Source organism: Ranitomeya variabilis, chromosome 4 (assembly GCF_051348905.1).
Source record: "Ranitomeya variabilis isolate aRanVar5 chromosome 4, aRanVar5.hap1, whole genome shotgun sequence".
Lineage (NCBI taxonomy): Eukaryota > Metazoa > Chordata > Amphibia > Anura > Dendrobatidae > Ranitomeya > Ranitomeya variabilis.
Genome location: NC_135235.1, coordinates 138,084,524 through 138,101,013, shown reverse-complemented (window position 1 = coordinate 138,101,013; position 16,490 = coordinate 138,084,524).

Sequence of the window (16,490 nt, the reverse complement as noted above, 5' to 3'; positions counted from 1 at the left end):
GCAGCGGATGCATTTTTCCAGCGCATCCGCTGCCCCATTGTGAGGTGCGGGGAGGTGGGGGCGGAGTTCCGGCCGCGCATGTGCGGTCGGAAAAGACGTTTACGATGGAGCAAAAACGTTGCAAGCAACGTTTTTTGCTCCCGACGGTCCGCCACTGCACGACGCATCCGTCGCACGATGAGTGCGACGTGTGGCAATCCGTCACAATGCGTCGTCTAATGTTAGTCTATGGGGAAAAAACGCATCCTGCAAACACTTTTGCAGGATGCGTTTTTTCGGCAAAACGACGCATTGTGACAGAATGCAGTTAACGCTAGTGTGAAAGTAGCCTTACACTCCTGCAAAGCAAAATGGCGGCGCCCAGTGGCTGAAAAAAAAATTAATAATAAAAAAAATGTTAAAGTTAAAAAAAGGAAATTTGTATGAAAAATAATTGTTTATATAAACAAATATTTTTAATACAAAAAATAAAATGCGGCACCTTTCCTTTAAGATCTTTTTACATAATAAGTTATGATGTCTATCCCTGCCTACTTTTAGGGTATGTGCACACGTTGCAGATTCTCTGCGGATCCGCAGCATTTTTTGCAGTGCAGAAACGCTGCAGATCCGTAATTGATTTACAGTACAATGTAAATCAATGAGAAAAAAAAATGCTGTGCACACTTTGCGGAAAATCCGCTGCGGTTTAAAAGAAGTAGCATGTCACTTCTTTTTTTGTGAATCTGCAGCGTTTTTGTACCCATTCCATTATAGAAAACCGCAGGGGTAAAAAATGCAGCAAATCCGCAAGAAAACCGCAGCAAAAACGCACAAAAAACACTGCGGAACCGCACAAAAAAACCGCAGGTGCGTTTTCTGCCAGGAGAGGCAGAATCCGCACCAGAAATTCCTAAGCCTATTCCGCAATGTGTGCACATAGCCTTAATGTTCCAACTGCGAAAGACTGGCATAACAAAGCAATCGTGAAACTCCATTCCTATACGTTATGTTCTATTAACCCCTTAATGACCACCAATACGTCTTTTAACTGACCTGAGATATAAGAGAATAGCGTTCCCATACAGGTGACAATCCAGCAGCTGTCGGCTGTACACTATAGTGTTTGCAGCGTCCAAATTTTTTTAACCCCTTAGATGCTGCTGCCAATAGTGACTATATCATGTAAATGGTTAACAGAGTGTGGGGGCTTCCTCTTTATCCCAATTAGTGCCCTCAGATCATGATTGTGTGGTCCTGATGTTTTTCATGGCAATTCATGACCAAATAGCGGCCCTACAATCTGCCTGATGTTGTAACCTGTTCAGAAGTTAGCAACATTTGGTTGGTTTAAATACACATTTTCATTCCTATCATGCCACTTTGCATTAATTCCTGAAAATCACCTGAAGGGTTAATAAACTACCTGACTGCAGTTTTCAATATTTCATGGGGTGCTGTTTTTAAAATGGTATCACTTTGGGGTGTTTCCAAATATGTGGGACCCCTAAAGGCACTTCAAACATGGATAGGTAGCTAAAAAAAAATTTTGTAAATTTCTTAGAAAAAATTTAAAATTACTGCTACATTTTTAAACCTCCCAAAATTCTAACAAAATAAAATAACATTTTACAAATGGTGCTGATGTAAAGCAGACATGAGGGAAATGTTATTTATTAATGTTTTGCTGTGGTATGACTATCTAGCTTAAAGGGATAATCATTCAAAGTTTGAAAACTGCTAATTTTTTAACATTTTTCTCAAATTTGGATATTTTTTATAAATAAGCACAAAATATATCGACCTAAACTTACTATTATCATAAAGTATAATGTGTCATGAAAAAACAATCTCAAAATCACTGGGAAGTGTTCCAGAGTTATTACCAAATAAAATGACACTGGTCAGATTTAAAAAATTTGGCTCCGTCATTAAATCACCACTCCAGCAGATTTTTTTTATTTTTTTCAGGGCTGGAGCTGTGCTTCTAATATAAAGTCCCTGACTCTGGTCTTATACTCACAATTTGGTCTCTTTAACTTTTTTGGTGCCACTCCCGTCACGTGACACCTTGTTGTGACAACAACTTTGGACTGGTCGGAAGTCAAAAGTTATGTTACAAGCTCTCAATACAAGACTATTAGAGCCAGAACAAGGCTCTCATAGACTTAAATTGAAGAGTTTCCTCCGGCTGACCCAGAAAAAACTGGTGCGATCCAGCAGGTCCCAAACTACCAGAGACCGATTAGAGCGGCAGTGAGAAGAGATGAAGACAGTTGCAGGTGAATGTAATAGTAGGGTCACGGAACTTAGATTTGAAGCAACACTCTAGCAGTCAAATTGTATAAATCGTTAAAGTGGTACTTTATCATTGGTGATCCAACGCTAGCATGTTATGATATTATGTATTTTTCAAATCTTTCATCCATTAGTCTGATAGTTTTGTAAAGCCTGTTACATGAACACATAAGTACATATACTACAAAATGTGTTTGGCAAGAGATTAACTTATTTATTTCTAATGCAAGAGCTGCTATTTGAATAGGTTTCACATAAATCAACTAGATACAGAGATGCCAATTATTCACATCTATAAATCCCTTTCATTATATCTTTAGTAAGCCACATTTTTATTTTTTCATTGGATACAAAACGTACCTGCACCAAAATTGTCCTCAAGATTTTAGATAATCTAAAGGGCAGTAAAGTCATTTTCTATTATCTGCCAGTTTTTATAGATGATCAATCTTACTATTTTCAGCATCGGGCTATGTCTAAATGAAAACACAATATACTTAGTTTTTACTTTTACATCTAGATGTACAGTACAGACCAAAAGTTTGGACACACCTTCTCATTTAAAGATTTTTCTGTGTCTTCATGACAATGAAAATTGTACATTCACACTGAACGCCACTGATGGCCACTCGTTTTTCTTTACTTAGCTGCTTTTTTCTTGCCATAATACAAATTCTAACAGTCTATTCAGTAGGACTATCAGCTGTGTATCCACCAGACTTCTGCACAACACAACTGATGGTCCCAACCCCATTTATAAGGCAAGAAATCCCACTTATTAACCCTGACCTTGCACACCTGTGAAGTGAAAACCATTCCCGGTGACTACTTGACTTGAAGCTCATCAAGAGAATGCCAAGAGTGTGCAAAGCAGTCATCAAAGCAAAAGGTGGCTACTTTGAAGAACCTAGAATATAAGACATAATTTCAGTTGTTTCATACTTTTTTGTTAAGTATATAATTCCACATGTGTTAATTCATAGTTTTGATGCCTTCAGTGTGAATGTACAATTTTCATAGTGATGAAAATTCAGAAAAATCTTTAAATGAGAAGGTGTGTCCAAACTTTTGGTCTCTACTGTAATTTATAATAAATAATCCCTATCTTTCTGTTGTGCTTTATTAAAGATATGCTCTATTAACGCATAGGGGTAATACTTAATCTTAGACGTCTATCAAAATCTGTTGCGGCAAAAAAGCTTGTTTGTCACTAATATTTCTCCATAACCGTAAATATTGATCATTAGACGGTGCCTTCTTATTTTTATTTGGATGGTTACCTTTAGAATGTAGAAGAGAGTTTGTGGTGGATAGTTTACGTTAGCAAGTAGTGGTAATTTTTCCCCCAAATATCATTACAAATGAGACCAAAAATTAAATTTAATTGCTCCCATAATTGCTGATAAATTTACTTGATCATGTGTACAGGCTCTATACAGAAATGCTGAGAATCTTAAAATCCCTGTTGCCATAAAAAAATTTCAGAGAGCAGAAAAAAAGTCTTGTGTTTTGTAAATATGAAGGAACATTGTGGTCTTAAAACCCAAACTACAAACTGTGATAGGGGTCTGGTAACTGAGGCTCTGCTTGACACAACGGGATGTCCAGGAAGACAGTCCAAAGATTTCTGGAAATTGGATATGAACTGCCAGTAAGGTTTTTAGGATTTGTCACAAATAGTTTTTCTGAAATTCTTTTCAGAAAGGCACTTATTAGCAAGTAAGTGGCACTGTTACAGTATGAGGTGGAATAATATAATAATGCTTATAACTAAACCAATGTAGAAAATTAGATTTCCCATAATTAGGCACACCACTAATCTGTACATATTGGATGAGATGGTTGGTCATCATTTGATGGTGATCAACTAAAAAACAGGTACATGAAATTGATCAGCTGAGATTTATATTTTGTGTCACCTAATTGACATTGGAATACATATTAGGTGCGGATTTTAGTTTTGTGAGCACATTAATCACTTGTGGCTGTCAACTCATAGACATGTAGTAGTTTGCCTATAATGTACAGTAAAATAGTTTTCTAATATTCAATTTGTAGCTTGCTAATTAGCGTCCTAAATGTAAAAAAAAAATAAAGTTTGCCCCTGGCACAGTATGATTAATCACATCAATTACTTTTTTTTATCAACAATAAAAATGGTGATTTATGCATGATACCGCTCTGTATGGGACTAGAAGCCCTGGAGCTCATCCAGCAGCAGTTGTGCAGGCAACTGATTGTAACAATGATCTCCTGCAAATGTTTTTACCTCATCTTCCTTATCTCCACATAACCTCAACACATGTTGTTAATCTCATATTGCCATGGGCATCTTATGGTGGCTCAGCAGGGAAGAATCTTCAGTACTTGGTATGTTTTTTGAAGTTATATAATACTTTGCTTCTCATTTCAAGAATGGATATTGAAGACATTTCCACATTGCAAGCTTTTGCTCTCATGCCCAAAATTATTTTTTGTTGGCAAAGAACACAAAAAAGAGGAAAATACATAAGAAATTGTTCACTGTTAGATTTCTAAATATTGATACTTAATAAATAATACATCCTCAATGTGTTTTCTCATGTGTTACAACATTTGAACTTTGACAAACGTGGTCACTAGTGATGAGCGAACGTGCTCGCCACTACTCGGTACTCACCCGAGTATCACTGTGCTTGGTGTACTCGGCGAGCAGCAAGCATTTCCAGGATTATTTGGCTGGATCTCGGGTCTCCTCCTTTTAATTTTGTCGCTTTTTAGAGTGCCAATGAACATGCAGGGATTGTCTGCCATGCACTGTAATGCTGCAGCCATCTTTGTTGTGGTATTACATTGATTGGCTGGGCGCACAGCGTCATCAGGTCTATAAGAGACCTGGCACCGCCCTGCTCGCCGCATTCAGCTCCAGAATCAGATCTTATAGGGAGAGCTGCTGCTGAGATAGGGTCAGTTTTGTTCTTTTATTAGTTAGTGAGGGTCTACCATCACAGAATCCACAAATCCAGATAAACCAACAGTCCTTTATAGGGCTAATTCGGAGGTATATAGATTGCAGTGCTAGGTAAGCAGCGGAGTCTATGTGCACATATCCACATTAGTGCAAGGCCTGCAGGCACTGTATGTGAGTATATAGATCTCACTGCATCCATGTAAAGGCTCCATTCCTGTCTGCTGCTGCATATTTTATATATACCTAGCTGCAGGTATCCGTGGCTATGATTTTTTTTTTGTACCTTATAACTGCAAATTTTATTACAAAGCAATCCATAGCCCCCTTTTTTTCTACAGTACATTTATTTGCTTGGTCACGCTGCAGACTAAAGCCAGGTCATTTTAATACAAGAGCGTGAAAATCTAACAATTTAAAACGTGTTTTTTTGTCCCAGGCACCAGATGTGAGTGCGCAGTAAATTCTGGTCTTTTTTTTTGGTACTATAGTAATTTTTGGAGTGTCTTTTTTTTGGACACCATTTTGCTGACCAAAAAATCTTTAGCTGGCACAAAAATATTTAGCAACAGTTCTAATATGTATCACTGTGATTTGTACGCCACACGCATCGCATACCATTGCATTAAATATTTTACAATTTTAGTACTCTAATTTTTTTTAAGTGTCATAGCCTACTTATTGACACAATTTTGGTGGCCCAAAAAAATCAAGGCCACATTTTGATCAGTCTGTTATCTCCGTCAGATGCCCGGTATATCTGTGCTCTTCAAATACTTGCTTTACAGGCATACATTCAACATTTTTGTCTGTCTGATACCCTAGGTCTATACAGTATATTGGGGTAAAAAAAATGTTAAAAAAAACCACCAGGCCACATATTGAAACAGTCTGTTATCTCTGTCAGACACCTGGTAAAATGTAGGCACATTTCTCACCTTTTTGATATCTGCTTAACAATAAAAGCATGGAAGAGGCTAGGAGCCATTTGGTGAGCTGCATTTCTTGCCACATGTTCACAGACATACCAGTGAAAAAGCCAAACTTCACAAGCCAGAAATGCAAGCTTGTGTCTCTGTTGGAGTAAAAGTTTCAAAATCTAGAAGAAAGGTTAGCTACATTGAAAATCATTAAGGAAAGTGAAAAGTTCTTAGACAGAGCAGAATTATCTCTTCATGTTACAGAAAGAGAAGAAATTCGAAGTGCACCTGAAGAAACAGAGGAATGGAAGCATGTGACCCAGAGAAGCAGGAGGATCAAGAGGCAGTCAGCATCCATGCTGCTCAGAAACCAGTACTAGGTTCTCAAACAGGAGAACGATGAACAAATACATGAAGATAAGACTTTGCCCACAAAGAACAACCTTGGATGCCCTCAGAGTCCACTTGAATGGAGAAAGAGAAATGTTGTGAAAAAGAAACGGAGAGTTGTGGTCATGGGGGATTCCCTTTTGAGAGGAACAGAGGCCGCAATCTGCAGACCGGATATAACCTCAAGAGAAATGTGCTGTCTTCCAGGTGCAAAAATTAAAGATGTGTCTGACAGGATATCAGGACTCTTCAGATCTACAGATGACTACCCATTCCTGCTAATACATGTGGGGACGAATGACACCACAAGAAATGACCTGGGAACCATCTTTAGTGACTTTAAAAACTTAGGTAAGAAAGTGAAAGAACTGGGAGCGCAGTTGGTCTTCTCATCCATCCTTCCAGTGGATGGTGATGGAACAAGGAGGTGGAATAAGATTCTGTAGGTGAACAACTGGCTACGTCGATGGTGCCATCAGCAAGGATTTGGATTTCTGGATCACGGAGTGAATTACCTATACGATGGACTACTTACTAGAGATGGGGTGCACCTTACAAAGACTGGAAAACATGTATTTGGAAGTCGCCTTACTACGCTCTTCAGGAGAGCTTTAAACTAGAACAATGTTGGAAGGGAAGCAAAAAGCCAGAAAAAGCCATACACATGACAAATGTTATTGAGAACTCTGCTATTAGAAGTAGAAGGGAAGAACAAAGACAAAAAAATCTAAATAATAAAAATATTGGAGAAAGAGAAACCAATAAAAAACTAAAATGTTTCTATGCAAATGAACAAAACATTGGCAACAAACAAGGAGAATTGGAACTACTAACGCAGGAAAATAAATATGATGTCATTGGAATCACTGAAACTTGGTGGGATGATACAAATGATTGGAATACACGGCTAGAAGGATACAACTTATGCAAGAAATGGACTTGATAAACAAGGAGGAGGTGTTGCATTGTATGTTAGAAAAGCATATATCTGCAAAGAGATTGAAGCTTCAGAGACTGGGAGTTATGTGGAAATTGTTTGGGTAAGAATACATGGAGAGAACAACAGAAAGGACACCATTATAGGCATTTACTACAGGATGCCTTTGCAAGCTGAAGATATGGATGAACTCTTTATGCATCAAATGGCCAAGTTCTCCAAAGAATATGATATAGTTATCATGTGAGATTTCAACTATCCAGATATTTGTTGGGAATCTCTCACAGGAAAAACTAACAGGCTAAACAAATTCTTATCCTCTCGTGCTGACAATTTTATCATCCAAATGGTAGAAGAGAAAACAAGGGGGTCTGCTACCTTGGATCTAATTCTTATAAACAGGGAGGAAATGGTTGAGGAGGTAAGAGTGGCAGGGACCGTAGGAGGTAGCGACCATGCTATTTTAGAATTTTGGATAACTAGAGAAGGAAGACCTATGAAGACTCAGACAACAAGGTTAGATTTCAGAAAGGCAGATTTTTAAGGGACTCAGAAGGATAATCGGAGGGATCCAATGGTTGGATATCCTTAACCCCTTCATGACCTTTCCCTTTTCTGTTTTTGCATTCTCGTTTTTCACTCCCCTCATATCCAGAGCCATAACTTTTTTATTTTTCTGTCAATATGGCTATGTGAGGGCTTGTTTTTTGCGGGACAAGTTGCACTTTTAAATGACATCATTGGTTTTAGCATGTCGTGTACTAGAAAACGGGAAAAAATTTCCAAGTGCGGTGAAATTGTGAGTTCATAGACACAAACATGTCTAGGTTACGTTTTATCTAAGTGGTAAAAAAAATTCCAAACTTTGCTAAAAAAAAAAAAAAATATTGTGCAATTTTCCAATACCCGTAGCGTCTCCATTTTTCACTATGTGGGGTCAGGTGAGGGCTTATTTTTTGCGTGCTGAGCTGACATTTTTAATGATACCACTTTGGTGCAGATATGTTCTTTTGGTCACCCGTTATTGCATTTTAATGCAATGTCGCTGCGACCAAAAAAAACATAATTCTGGAGTTTCAAATTTTTTCTTGCTATGCTGTTTAGCGATCAGGTTAATCCTTTTTTTTTATTGATAGATCGGGCGATTCTGAATGCGGCAATACCAAATATGTGTAGGATTGATTTTTTTATTGTTTCATTTTGAATGGGACAAAAGGGGGGTGATTTAAACTTTTATATTTTTTTTATTTTTTTTTCATATTTTTTAACTTTTTTTTACTTTTGCCATGCTTCAATAGCCTCCATGGGAGGCTAGAAGCTGGCACAACTCGATTGGCTCAGCTACATGGGAGCGATCATCAAATCGCTCCTATGTAGCTGAATTCCTGTATTGCTATGAGCGCCGACCACAGGGTGGCGCTCATAGCAATCCAGAATCAGAAACCATAGAGGTCTCAAGGCATTTAACTAGTTAATAGCGGTGGGTGAATGGCGATTTCACCCGCCGCTATGGCTGGCACATGTCAGCTGTTCTAAATAGCTGACATGTCCCGGCTTTGAGGTGGGCTCAACGCAGGAGCCCATATCAAAGCAGAGGATCCGAACTCCACAGTAATACTACGGCGGAGGTCGTGAAGGGGTTAAGGACAAAAATGTCCAGCCAGGATGGGAAATCTTGAAAAATGACATTCTCAAAGCACAATTAACAATTCCGAAAAGAGGGAAGAATAGGAAGCATTTAAGGAAACCAGGATGGATGAACACTGAACTTAAACACATGCTAAAAAGGAAGAAAGAAATGTTTATCAAATGTAAAGAGGGAGGCAAATCTAAAGAAGACTACAATGCTGTCTGCAGAACCTGCAGGGTCCAAATCAGATTTCTAAAGCTGACAATGAATTAAGGCTTGCAAGAGACGTCAAAAGCAATAAAAAAGGATTTTGAGGATATGTCAAAAGTAAAAGAAAAGTCAAAGATGCTATAGGATTTTTACAGGATGAAAATTATGAAATGGTAAGAAAGGATGTTGAGAAGGCTGAACTTTTAAATTCCTATTTTGCATCTGTTTTCTTTCAGAAAGAAAATCTAACATCAACTGATTTTCACTATCCTATTAAGGGAATAGAAGAATCCAGGATATCTATTAACAGAAAGATAGTGAGGAAACACTTAGCTAACATAAATTAATTCAAGTCTCTGGTTACAGATGAATTACACCCCAGAGTACTGAAGGAGATAGCAGAAGTCATTTTTTAACCATTCTCCATAAACTATGAAAATTCTTGGAGAATATGAGAAGTCCCAGAAGAAGGAAGAAGGGCAAATGTTGTTCCTATCTTCAAAAAGGACAAAAAGAGGAAAAAATCCTCCAATATTCAAGAAAAAACAAAAACAGGCAAAGATGCTTACCTGTCTAACTGGGCCTCAATACAAATGCATTAACAGGGTGCAGCGGACCCAAGTAAAATGGCAACTTCACAGGTGCAGTAATACCAAATGAGACAGCCAGCCTTCAATCTGGGATTGGCCACGTGGCACACTAGTGCAGAAAAATGTAATCTGTATATGGCAATGTTCACACAAGGAATGCAGATCATCTGGTTCTCAGCCTATTACTGACTGTAAACTGTGGCCTCTGTTCACACAGGATGCATCATAGATAGCACTGGGGAGCCCACCATAGGGCATGAATCTTCCCAGCAGCAACTGTGTAGGAAACCAATTTACAGTTTTGCAAGGTGTTTATAAATTATGATGCCCATTAACAATTTTTTATACAAAATTCACCCCCCATGGGGAAATGTTTCACATCCCATGCACTTAGTCTATGGGCATTACAAATGGAGGAGACACGCTCCTTTACATTGGGAATAGGTTTTAATGAGGCCTTCCTCTACCTCTCATCATTCTCCACCACTACATCACCAGGCTTCACGTGTTCCGTGCTGCTAAAGACAGTCAATTTTGGGGCAAGGGTGTCTATATCCCCATGAAATATTTTTTTTAAATTTACCCCCCCATGAGCAATTGCATTACAAGTGTCAGACACCACACCATTACATTGGGCCTACGTCTTAACCTGTCTCCTGCAACGTCTCCTTTAACTGCCACTAGATGACCGTGGTGAACGTGCTCTGAACTGTTATAGGCCAGTGAATTTTGGGCAAGGAGGCTGTGATGGCACTATTTTTTAACTCCAAAAAGGACAACTCATTGGGGAATTGGGCATGGCATTCCATTGGGCCTACTTCTTAACTCTGTCTCCTGCAATGTGTTCTTTATCTGCCACTAGATGACCAGGGTGCATGTGCTCAGTACTGTTATAGAGAAGAAATCAAAGCCAGCACTCAATTGATGTAGTCTGCGGTGCTAGTGAACGGGATGTTTTGATCCCATATATCATAAAGTCAGAAAAATCACTGCACTCGTATGCTTTTTAGATGCATAAATTGAAAAGTTTATTCAAATTGAAGAGAGTAAGATACTAGGCGAATTGACGTTTCGGCCAACCCGTGGCCTTGTTCACAAAAGCCGCTGTAACAAGCAAAGAAACAAAAAAATATTTACAAACAGATAAACATATACATATATACAAATATACATAAGAGAGCAAAGAATCCATATCAAAAGTCGATGAGCTGTCGATGGGTATACTATGTAACGACCAAACGGTAACGTATTCTGCACAACTGAAATATACAGAAAAGGCGGACTGTACAGGAAGAGGGAAGAAGACCATAACATTTGCAAACAACGGTACTGGAGGAAGAACATACCCTGTTGAATTTCTCTTGCATATAAAGAAGAATCCTTCAAATTGTGTTGAGTTATATACAATGATATAGCGATATACCTAAAGGAAACAATGTAGCATGAGATAGCAGCTAAGACTTCACATCACCAGATAGCGGGCTACCCAAGACCTTGATTATACTTAATAGGTGGTATGGGCCAAACGTCCCTTTAGTAGTAACATCACGCCTGGGCGCTCTCTCCAACTAACACACACGAGCGTTCTGCCCGACACAGTACAGGCGTCACACTTGAGACGCAGGCGCTGTACATAGGCGCCTAGCATGGGGCTTCTGTGCGCAAGCGCCAGGTTACACTCCTCAGCAGCAGAAGCGCTGCTTCTGCGCAGGCGCCGGCGTCCCCTGGCACTTCCGGTCACATGACCGGCCGGGGATCTGGATTTAACGCCGGACACCATACACCTTATTCAGCGGTTCCATTGCCTAGACACAGGATTGTGTCGGCCTCCCCCACCACGCCGCCAACGCATACGCCTCGCCTGCACCTCGGTAACGTGAGATCACGGAGCCACCACCAGATAAGTGTTTTTCCACTTTGGGAATCCTTTTTAGCATGCATTATTCTCCCCCCACAGGGACGAGGTTGTTGTACCCACCGGCAGCATATCATATTCCCAGGGAGGGTCTCCTGTATGTACCCATTGGGTCACGTACTTACCAACGCAACACAGGTATCTAGTGAAGCCATGCCATATATGTATCAGCCCCACTAACTATTCACCTTACAAGGTTATGCATTTTCCACTCTGCTCTGCCTACAGCACCAGATCTCTATGTGATCTTGAGGGCATATGAGAATATACGGGATGACCAGTACCTGATCTATAATTTTGCCCATTGTATCTACAGGACAGGTATTACTATGTCTCTATACTTCACAACCCAGTTAGTATACATGATTTATGCCTCATACTCACATATGCATGCATATTTTAAATAACAGGATCTGTTCCAGCCGCGGATACGGCTTTTTTTGCATGGACATACGTTATTTAACGTTCCAGCTAGGTCAGTGTTTTGCTTTGTATCTGCTACACGGGCACTATACAGGGTGCTTACACCATATAGATACTACTAAAGGGACGTTTGGCCCATACCACCTATTAAGTATAATCAAGGTCTTGGGTAGCCCGCTATCTGGTGATGTGAAGTCTTAGCTGCTATCTCATGCTACATTGTTTCCTTTAGGTATATCGCTATATCATTGTATATAACTCAACACAATTTGAAGGATTCTTCTTTATATGCAAGAGAAATTCAACAGGGTATGTTCTTCCTCCAGTACCGTTGTTTGCAAATGTTATGGTCTTCTTCCCTCTTCCTGTACAGTCCGCCTTTTCTGTATATTTCAGTTGTGCAGAATACGTTACCGTTTGGTCGTTACATAGTATACCCATCGACAGCTCATCGACTTTTGATATGGATTCTTTGCTCTCTTATGTATATTTGTATATATGTATATGTTTATCTGTTTGTAAATATTTTTTTGTTTCTTTGCTTGTTACAGCGGCTTTTGTGAACAAGGCCACGGGTTGGCCGAAACGTCAATTCGCCTAGTATCTTACTCTCTTCAATTTGAATAAACTTTTCAATTTATGCATCTAAAAAGCATACGAGTGCAGTGATTTTTCTGACTTTATTCAGTACTGTTATAGGCCGGTGATTTTTGGGCAAATGGGCTGTCGTGGCACTATATTTTTAAGTCCAAAAAGGACAACACATTGGGGAATTGGGCATGACATTTCTTTGGGTCTAATTCTTAACTCGGTCTCCTGCAATCTGTCCTGTACTTGCTACTAGATCACCAGGGTTGACGTGCTCTGTACTCTTATAGGCCACAGAATTTTGGGCTAGGGGGCTGTGATGGCACTATTATAATCAGTCCAAAAAGGACCCCACATTGGGGAATTGGGCATGGCATTCCATTGGGCCTACATCTTAACTATGTCTCCTTCAATGTCTCTTGTTTAACTGCCACTAGATCACCAGGGTGAACATGCTTTGTACTGTTGTTATAGGCCAGTGAAGTTTGGGCTGTGGTGGCACTTGTCTATATTTACAAAAGGTATCCCACATTGGTGAAACCACATCCTCGTTGGCAAACACGTCATAACATTTGTGTACCTTAAAGAGCTCACTTGAAAAGTTCCTTTTTGTGTTGCCTGGTTGATAACAATGGACACAATACACTTCATATAAATTTGATAAAGCAATGCTGTGACTTTGCCTCAGTAGTTCAGTAAAAATATAGCTTTGTCCACTATAATTAGTTTCTCTCCTTGCGAGCCTTAACTTTGTCTGCCTCAAATGTACAAATGGAGAATATACAAATGGCGATTTGTAAACAAGATTGAAATACTGCATACCGAATGCATTCAGACAATCACATAGCTGCATTTCTTGTAAAACATTTATAGATGTGACATACAATGCTCACAGTGACGCAATCTTGATAAATGTTTTTTATTCACTTCACAAACAGTTCTAAGCCTCTATATGTTTGCTGTTTGTCATTGTAAAACATTAAGGTTTACTGAAACTATGCCGGTGGTGGTTTGATCTAAATCCTTGTGGCTTTTATTTTTTAGGGGTTTATGGCCACTCGTCTGATGACTCCATGATATCTCAGTTTCATCCAACCTTGAAAAGTGGCCACTTGAAGGTGTGGGTTAAACTAGAGTTACTACATAGTGTTATTCACTATATAAGACCAGAGAAATATGACTAAGACAGATGCCAAAACTTGGGTACCTGTACATGTACAGTGTGCTGATACCTGCATAATTTGGGACGCCCATGCAGTGTAGGTAATCTCCCAGGGGTTCTCTGTCTTGGTGTTGCTTCTCTGATATTCCAGACGGATGATGTTTAAAAGCCTCTTGGTGATGATCTAAGTAGACTATATGTAGTTAATCTTCATATATACGTAATCACTATATTTATTTAATCCTTATATGTACTTATTAACCTGTGTATATTAACACATACAGAAGTGTACGCACTCACACTATTCAATTATACTATTCCTTGAATTTTGTAGTTTGCAATAAAATTGCCTTGTATTGCAAGTATTAGCCTTTTTTAAAGCCGTATCTGAACCTTAGTGTTAAAAACATGTCAAATAAAATTGCCAAATTCTTTTGTAAATAATTGTGCAAAGAGGGAACCATCATACCATTAAAAAATACGGGTGAATTTTCCTGGTCCCATCCAGTATGTGGGTTCCAAGGCCTAATGGGGTGCATATGACTAACTATGCAGCAGGGCTCGCCTTCCTGCCAATGTATAAAACAAAGGAGTGTGGAGCACGAAATGCATATTGTGAAGTGGATTTTCATGGGTCCATCCAGTATGTGGGTTCCAAGGCCTAATAGGGTGCATATGTCTATGCAGCAGGGCTCGCCTTCCTGCCAATGTATAAAACCAAGGAGTATGGAGCACAAAATGCATATTGTGAAGTGGATTTTCATGGATCCATCCAGTATGTGGGTTCCAAGGCGTAAGGGGGGCATATGAATAGGTAGCATGGCAGGCCTTGCATTCAATGCAAGATTTTTTCAGGAGGCCCTCCTGGACATCTTATGAAAGGGGTATTGTGGTGCATCATAATTGTTGACAGATTATCCACTCACAGCATAGGCTACAACAGCTTAAGAGACTCACTGTTTTATAATGGCCCTTTAAGAAGATTAATGCTGCCTGATGCACCAGTAAAAATAGGCTCTGTGACTTTAAGAGTCCCTCCTTCGTACATGAAACAAGATGGGTCTGCTTATGTGTCATACACCACATGGCCAGCTAGTGTTGTTAAATGTTACAATGACATTTCCCAGTGAATGCATTTGTAGTGGTTGAAAGCAATGTTAAAGTTGAAAAACGCTTCAAAAACGCTGCATCTGAACTAAGCCTAACATATTGACATATTTCCAAGCAAAACCCGTTTTGGTTTAGTCTACATGTGTTTTTTGTGGCACCGGGAAAAATGGCATGAATCTCGGAAAAAAATGATTAAAGCTGTTAACTAGGAGTCAGGAATGCTTCCAAGGGCAATCCCCATGATGTCCCTGTGTCATTTGAGCAGTGTTTCCATCATTTTTAGACACTTTTAGACCTTAAAGGACCCCCGTGGGGGATCGCGGTAAAAATACTCGGGTCTCCCATAGACTTACATTGGGCTCGTTGTTCTGGCCAAGTACCTGAGTATTCCAATTTTCTCAACCTGAGCACCCGAGCATTTTAGTGCTCGCCCATCACTAGTTTAAACCCTTAATGACCAGAGATATTTTTGATTTTGTATTTTCATATTTTGCTCCCATTTTTCCCAGAGCCATATCTTTTTTATTTGTTGGTGAAAATGGCCATGTGAGGGTTTGTTTTTTGCAAGACGAGTTGTAATTTTCAACGACATCATTGGTTTTACCATGTCGAGTACGCATAAATGGGGAAAAAAGTGTGCGGTGAAATTGCAAAAAAGTTAAACCAACACTTTTGTTTTTCACCACGTCCACTAAATGCTAAAACTGACCTGCCATTATGATTCTCCAGGTCATTACAAGTTCATAGACACCAAACATGTTCAGGTTCTTTTTTTATCTAAGTGGTGAAAAAAAAATTCCAATCATTGTTAAAAAAATAAATTGTGCCATATTCCAATACCCATAGCATCTCCATTTTTCATGATAACGGGTTGAGTGAGGGCTTATTTTTAGCATGCCAAGCTAACATTTTTAATGATACCATTTTGGTGCAGATATGATCTTTTGATCGACCGTTATTGCATTTTAATGCAATGTCATGGCAACAAAAAAATAATAATTCTGGCGTTTTTACTTTTTTCTTGCTACACCATTTAGTGAGCAGGTTAATGCTTTATTTTTATTGATTGATAGGGCAATTCTGAATGTGTCAATACAAAATATGTGTATGTTTGATTTTTTTAATTGTTTTATTTTGAATGGGGAATTTAACTTTTATATATTTTTTTCTATTTTTTCAAACATTTTTTTTAACTTTTGGCATGCTTCAATAGTCTCCATGGGAGACTATGAAACTGCCTTAACCCGACCGGCTCTGCTACATACAGGCGATGATCAGATCACTTGTATATAGCAGATTTGCTGACTTGCTATGAATGCTGACCACCAGGTGGCGTTCATAGCAATCTGGCAGTGACAACCATAGAGGTCTCCAGGAGACCCTTAATTGTC